This window comes from Pseudophryne corroboree, chromosome 6 (genome assembly GCF_028390025.1).
Source record: "Pseudophryne corroboree isolate aPseCor3 chromosome 6, aPseCor3.hap2, whole genome shotgun sequence".
Classification (NCBI taxonomy): domain Eukaryota; kingdom Metazoa; phylum Chordata; class Amphibia; order Anura; family Myobatrachidae; genus Pseudophryne; species Pseudophryne corroboree.
Genome location: NC_086449.1, coordinates 79,381,237 through 79,388,523, shown reverse-complemented (window position 1 = coordinate 79,388,523; position 7,287 = coordinate 79,381,237).

Here is a 7,287-nt window from a genome sequence, read left to right as displayed (position 1 = left end):
TGAAATATCACAGCAGTCATCCTACTGCAAAGCGGATAACTGAGTCCTTGACAACTATGTTGGTGTTAGACGTGCGTCCGGTATCCGCCGTTAGTTCACAGGGAACTAGACAATTTATTGAGGCAGTGTGCCCCCGTTACCAAATACCATCTAGGTTCCACTTCTCTAGGCAGGCGATACCGAGAATGTACACGGACGTCAGAAAAAGACTCACCAGTCTCCTAAAAAATGCAGTTGTACCCAATGTCCACTTAACCACGGACATGTGGACAAGTGGAGCAGGGCAGGGTCAGGACTATATGACTGTGACAGCCCACTGGGTAGATGTATGGACTCCCGCCGCAAGAACAGCAGCGGCGGCACCAGTAGCAGCATCTCGCAAACGCCAACTCTTTCCTAGGCAGGCTACGCTTTGTATCACCGCTTTCCAGAATACGCACACAGCTGAAAACCTCTTACGGCAACTGAGGAAGATCATCGCGGAATGGCTTACCCCAATTGGACTCTCCTGTGGATTTGTGGCATCGGACAACGCCAGCAATATTGTGTGTGCATTAAATATGGGCAAATTCCAGCACGTCCCATGTTTTGCACATACCTTGAATTTGGTGGTGCAGAATTTTTTAAAAAACGACAGGGGCGTGCAAGAGATGCTGTCGGTGGCCAGAAAAATTGCGGGACACTTTCGGCGTACAGGCACCACGTACAGAAGACTGGAGCACCACCAAAAACTACTGAACCTGCCCTGCCATCATCTGAAGCAAGAAGTGGTAACGAGGTGGAATTCAACCCTCTATATGCTTCAGAGGTTGGAGGAGCAGCAAAAGGCCATTCAAGCCTATACAATTGAGCACGATATAGGAGATGGAATGCACCTGTCTCAAGTGCAGTGGAGAATGATTTCAACGTTGTGCAAGGTTCTGATGCCCTTTGAACTTGCCACACGTGAAGTCAGTTCAGACACTGCCAGCCTGAGTCAGGTCATTCCCCTCATCAGGCTTTTGCAGAAGAAGCTGGAGGCATTGAAGAAGGAGCTAAAAGGGAGCGATTCCGCTAGGCATGTGGGACTTGTGGATGCAGCCCTTAATTCGCTTAACAAGGATTCACGGGTGGTCAATCTGTTGAAATCAGAGCACTACATTTTGGCCACCGTGCTCGATCCTAGATTTAAAGCCTACCTTGGATCTCTCTTTCCGGCAGACACAGGTCTGCTGGGGTTGAAAGACCTGCTGGTGACAAAATTGTCAAGTCAAGCGGAACGCGACCTGTCAACATCTCCTCCTTCACATTCTCCCGCAACTGGGGGTGCGAGGAAAAGGCTCAGAATTCCGAGCCCACCCGCTGGCGGTGATGCAGGGCAGTCTGGAGCGACTGCTGATGCTGACATCTGGTCCGGACTGAAGGACCTGACAACGATTACGGACATGTCGTCTACTGTCACTGCATATGATTCTCTCAACATTGATAGAATGGTGGAGGATTATATGAGTGACCGCATCCAAGTAGGCACGTCACACAGTCCGTACTTATACTGGCAGGAAAAAGAGGCAATTTGGAGGCCCTTGCACAAACTGGCTTTATTCTACCTAAGTTGCCCTCCCACAAGTGTGTACTCCGAAAGAGTGTTTAGTGCCGCCGCTCACCTTGTCAGCAATCGGCGTACGAGGTTACATCCAGAAAATGTGGAGAAGATGATGTTCATTAAAATGAATTATAATCAATTCCTCCGCGGAGACATTGACCAGCAGCAATTGCCTCCACAAAGTACACAGGGAGCTGAGATGGTGGATTCCAGTGGGGACGAATTGATAATCTGTGAGGAGGGGGATGTACACGGTGATATATCGGAGGGTGAAGATGAGGTGGACATCTTGCCTCTGTAGAGCCAGTTTGTGCAAGGAGAGATTAATTGCTTCTTTTTTGGGGGGGGTCCAAACCAACCCGTCATATCAGTCACAGTCGTGTGGCAGACCCTGTCACTGAAATGATGGGTTGGTTAAAGTGTGCATGTCCTGTTTTGTTTATACAACATAAGGGTGGGTGGGAGGGCCCAAGGATAATTCCATCTTGCACCTCTTTTTTCTTTTCTTTTTCTTTGCATCATGTGCTGATTGGGGAGGGTTTTTTGGAAGGGACATCCTGCGTGACACTGCAGTGCCACTCCTAAATGGGCCCGGTGTTTGTGTCGGCCACTAGGGTCGCTAATCTTACTCACACAGTCAGCTACCTCATTGCGCCTCTTTTTTTCTTTGCGTCATGTGCTGTTTGGGGAGGGTTTTTTGGAAGGGACATCCTGCGTGACACTGCAGTGCCACTCCTAGATGGGCCCGGTGTTTGTGTCGGCCACTAGGGTCGCTAATCTTACTCACACAGCTACCTCATTGCGCCTCTTTTTTTCTTTGCGTCATGTGCTGTTTGGGGAGGGTTTTTTGGAAGGGACATCCTGCGTGACACTGCAGTGCCACTCCTAGATGGGCCCGGTGTTTGTGTCGGCCTCTAGGGTCGCTAATCTTACTCACACAGTCAGCTACCTCATTGCGCCTCTTTTTTTCTTTGCGTCATGTGCTGTTTGGGGAGGGTTTTTTGGAAGGGCCATCCTGCGTGACACTGCAGTGCCACTCCTAGATGGGCCCGGTGTTTGTGTCGGCCACTAGGGTCGCTAATCTTACTCACACAGTCAGCTACCTCATTGCGCCTCTTTTTTTCTTTGCGTCATGTGCTGTTTGGGGAGGGTTTTTTGGAAGGGCCATCCTGCGTGACACTGCAGTGCCACTCCTAGATGGGCCCGGTGTTTGTGTCGGCCACTAGGGTCGCTAATCTTACTCACACAGCTACCTCATTGCGCCTCTTTTTTTCTTTGCGTCATGTGCTGTTTGGGGAGGGTTTTTTGGAAGGGACATCCTGCGTGACACTGCAGTGCCACTCCTAGATGGGCCCGGTGTTTGTGTCGGCCACTAGGGTCGCTTATCTTACTCACACAGCGACCTCGGTGCAAATTTTAGGACTAAAAATAATATTGTGAGGTGTGAGGTATTCAGAATAGACTGAAAATGAGTGTAAATTATGGTTTTTGAGGTTAATAATACTTTGGGATCAAAATGACCCCCAAATTCTATGATTTAAGCTGTTTTTTAGTGTTTTTGGAAAAAAACACCCGAATCCAAAACACACCCGAATCCGACAAAAATAATTCGGTGAGGTTTTGCCAAAACGCGTTCGAACCCAAAACACGGCCGCGGAACCGAACCCAAAACCAAAACACAAAACCCGAAAAATTTCAGGCGCTCATCTCTAGTTTTATGATTGAAGTATGTCAAGAACATCTATTTAAAACTTATATAAAACGATTTATTTAAAACATATATTTTTTTTACATTTGTAAAATATAATTTTTTTCCCACAAACACCGGTGATTGAAATATCGGAACACCGATCATCGAACCATCACGACTGAGCGATGCTGCTGGTACAATCTGGAGTGCTGAGTGAAGTTAATTGACATTTCCCAGGCGACTGCTCCTCTGTGCAGCTGCCTGCAGTGCTGGACGATCAGCACTGCATTGATGGCTGCTAGAAGCTTGTTTTCTGGCAGCCAGCCACTCTGTGTTTCTGACTGGTCGCATTGTTTATGACCATGTCAGATAATGCACAGCCTGGCATGGTCACAAACGATGCGACCCTACCAAGCAAGTGGTTAAAGGTGATCTTACCTTCCAGTTCCGCAAATTTACATTTCTGTTTCAGTGCAACTTAATCCGTTTTCCATGGCTCAGACTCCAATAACCTGATTATGAGTCGTACGTAGTTTCGTCTATTTGCAGTCACCGGTCAACTTTATACAAATGCTGATACAAAAGGCTGAATGTGCAAGGTCGGAGATGCCCACTTTTGGGACCCATGCACACTGTAATACCGATAGGTCAGGGGCGTTTCTACAGAGGAGGGGTTCTGTGTGCACCTTTGGGTGGGCCCCCTCCTCTGCATGGCGCTGTTGACTCCGGCATTGTGCCAGAGTCTAGTGCGCATGCGCAGGTCTCCAGAAATATGGAGCCCGCCATGTTTCCGGAGACCAATTTGGCTACCGTGCATGCTCGGTAGCCATTTTGGATGCGATTTCCGGCGCGATCACAGCTCCCGGCGCTGGACTCCGGGAAGGTAAGTATTAAAATGGGTGCAATGGGTGCAGTGTGGGCCCCCCCTGGACCCAGGGGCCCGTGTGCACCGCACCCATTGTAGAAACGCCAATGCGATAGGTGCGTACTCACTGTATACGGCACGATCGGTCGCACCATAGGAACCTGCACCTGCCCTATGGCAGGTGCAGTTTCTCCATCTGACCATGGCCTCCAATGCCTATGGCTGTGCGTCTGGGAACACAGCCGCTTGTGCCGACACGCCTTATCACTCATAACATGCCTACAGAACGGACCATGTTTGCGTGCATTACTAGCTGCCCCGCAGTCACCGCCAATGAACCTCTATCGCTTTTCCACCACATCTCTCTTACCCTCCATCTCGTACGCTATAGTGGTTTTGTGCGCACCGTGTGTCTGTGTAACGCAGGCGCCATACCAGTCTGTTGAAATTTTCACATATGAGCAGTTGCAAGAAATTGGTCATCAGCATTGTGTGCAGGCTGAATGCAGCTGTGCATCAGGTCCAGAGGCGGATTTGGATGGAAAACCAGCCCGGGAAATGTATGGAAACAGCCCTAATGGGGGTGTGGTCTGATGAGGGGGTGGGGTCTGCTGAGGGGGGCGGATCCCTCCTCATAGGGTCTGATTGTAATCAGTTGCAGCCATTTTCGCGTCTTATGCTGCAGTTGTGTCTGAGACCAGGGGCGGATTGGAAACTAAAAATGGCCCTGTAAAACCTTGTAGAAGTGGCCCGATATGGGCAGCACAAGAGGTATAACATGCCATCAGTGGCGTAACTACTGCCCCCGCAGCCCTCGCGGTGGCTTGGTGGCGAGGGGCTGCGGGGGCGCCACTGATTTACAGCAGACTGACATGCGGACGAGCGTCCGCATGTCAGTCTGCAGTCTCCTTCCCTCCGCCGCTTTTTGGTGGGACACAGAGGGCACAGCGCGCCTCCCTGTGTCCCTCCTGCTGCATCATCTCCGGTGGCCGCGGGTCTAATAGGGGAAAGTGCCGTCCGTGAGCTCTAATTGGCTCACGAACCGGCACTTCCCCCTATTAGACACGCGGCCGCCGGAGATGATGCAGCAGGAGGGACACAGGAGAGGTGAGCTGTGCCCTCCGTGTCCCTCCAAAAAGCGGGGGGGGGGATATCTGGCACTGGGGGGAATATCTGGCACTGGGGCATATATGGCACTGGGGGGAATATCTGGCATTGGGGCATATATGGCACTGGGGGGGAATATCTGGCACTGGGGGCATATATGGCACTGGGGGGGGGAATATCTGGCACTGGGGGGAATATCTGGCACTGGGGCATATATGGCACTAGGGGGGAATATCTGGCACTGGGGCATATATGGCACTGGGGGGGAATATCTGGCACTGGGGGCATATATGGCACTGGGGGGGAATATCTGGCACTGGGGGCATATATGGCACGGGGGGAATATCTGGCACTGGGGGCATATATGGCACTGGGGGGGAATATCTGGCACTGGGGGCATATGTGGCACTGGGGGCATATTTGGCACTGGGGGGGAATATATGGCACTGTGGGCATATGTGGCACTGGGGGGCATATGTGGCACTGTTGGGGAATATCTGGCACTGGGGGCATATATGGCACTGGGGGGAATATCTGGCACTGGGGGCATATATGGCACGGGGGGAATATCTGGCACTGGGGGCATATATGGCACTGGGGGGGAATATCTGGCACTGGGGGCATATATGGCACTGGGGGCATATATGGCACTGGGGGGGAATATATGGCACTGGGGGCATATCTGGCACTGGGGGCATATGTGGCACTGGGGGGGAATATCTGGCACTGGGGGCATATGTGGCACTGGGGGGGGGATATGTGTGCCTGGCACATGGGGGGGGCTATATTTGGCACTGGGGCATGTGAGTACCTGGCACCGTGGGGGAATATCTGGCACTGGGGACATATGTGGCACTGAGAGCACAGCCCTAGCAACAAGGACTACCTCCTAGCAACGAGCATGACACCCAGTGCATGAAACACCTGGCAACGAGCATGACACCCAGTGCATGAAACACCTGGCAACGAGCATGACACCCAGTGCATGAAACCCCTGGCAACGAGCATGACACCCTGAGCATGAAAACCCCTGGCACCGTGCATGGAACCAAGAGCATGAAACCCCTGGCAACGAGCATGACACCCAGTGCATGAAACCCCTGACAACGAGCAGGTAATTGAAAAGTAATTAGAAGCCTTACTGTAGGACTTAATGTGTAATGGGCATTACGGTGTGTGGCATAACGTATCACGGACATTGCGGTGTGTGTCATAATGTGTCACAGGCATTACGGTGTATGGTATACTATATCGCGGGCATTGTGATATGTGGTATAATGTCTCAGGGTCATTGCAGTGTGTGGCATAATGTATCACGGACATTGCGGTGTGTGTCATAATGTGTCACAGACATTGTATGTGCTATAATGTATCAGGGGCATTGCAGTGTGTTAGCATAATGTATAACGGGCATTGCGATTCCTGTCATAATGTGTCACAGGCATTACGGTGTGTGGCATAATGTGTCACAGGCATTACGTTGTGTGGCATAATGTGTCGGGGGCATTACAGTGTGTGCATATTGTGTCATGTGCATTATTGTGTGCGGCATAATGTCTAAGGGCCATTGCAGTATGTGGCATAATGTATACTGGGCATTACTATAAGGAGGAAAAATGACAAATAATGTAAGGGGCATGAATCAGGATTATTTTTCTTTCCTGTGGTGGCCAACGTATGGGCGTGCAGGTTGCAAAACTGGGGTAAAAGGTAGTCTTTTCCTGCAATGCCACGCCCCTTTATGCGAAACCACGCCCATTCCAACGAAACCACGCCCCCTTTTTGGCGCGCACATATTTATCCCTTTCTTGCTCCCAATTATGGAGCATGAAGGGGGGGGGGGCGCCGAAGAATTTTTTGGCTTGGGGGAGAAAAATTTCTAGTTGCGCCACTGCATGCCATGTAGCCATGGCAGCATCACTGGATGGCAGAGTCGCTGTACTGCAGAGATGGAATAACAGAATTAATGAAGACAATGCAGTGTACTGAGTGCAGTGGGCTGCCTGTTATGTGGGGGGTGGGGCCACATGACAACATACAAAA